The sequence below is a fragment of the Atta colombica genome, unplaced genomic scaffold (assembly GCF_001594045.1).
Source record: "Atta colombica isolate Treedump-2 unplaced genomic scaffold, Acol1.0 scaffold155, whole genome shotgun sequence".
NCBI lineage: Eukaryota > Metazoa > Arthropoda > Insecta > Hymenoptera > Formicidae > Atta > Atta colombica.
In genome coordinates this window covers 2,116,993-2,117,831 of record NW_017259245.1, presented here as the reverse complement: position 1 = coordinate 2,117,831, position 839 = coordinate 2,116,993, and positions in this window count along the sequence as shown.

Genomic DNA, 839 nt, shown 5'->3' with positions numbered 1-839 from the left:
AGAAATTAATGACAGCCAACTGCAACAAAGAATGATATAATTAAATCGATTAGGAAAACAATTGTTATTCACCGATATAATCATGTAATCATTATTGTGGCAGTACATATTTAGATAATTAGATTTATTTATTTAATTGTCGCATAACATCCGAATAAACGTTAAAATGATGAAATAATTATGAAGATATATTTTCCGGTGGCTGTGCAAATTTAGTTCATCACGAATGAAACCGTCGCGTTCTCATCGGAAATGAAATTGCGGCGGGATGTTTGATCGAACGGAAATCAACATAGCCCCGTGACCCGCGCGAACACGTGATCAAACATATTGATGCAACGATTGACGAGAGTCTAATTAACGACCCATCTCTTCCCGGCGTAATTCTCGATTCGACTAATTGACCATTTGCTTCCAATGCAAAATGTCGTCCACGCTGATCAATATTCAACGAGCGCCGAATAAGCGACACGAGAAACCAAGAGAGAAAGAGATTTTGAAAGAGAGAGAGAGAGAGAGAGAGAGAGAGAGAGAGAGAGAGCACGATGAGAGAAAATATCGAGGGTGTGCTCGTTTAAGGATATCGAGTTCAGATACGATTTTACACATACATTCGCATACACATACGCATGAAAGGGCGATTCTAGTGGGTGCTCGTGCTTGGTCAGCACTCAAGGGGTGAGGTCACCCTACGGTCCAGCGAGCCAATAGCGAAGCTGAATCTTTTTCATCGGTACAACGATGGTTGGGGGATTTCGGACCAAAGAGGGATGAAATAAAATGGTGGATAAAGCGAATGCGACGGCTGTTTTTGAGCGTAAAAAAGTATTATTTTGAAA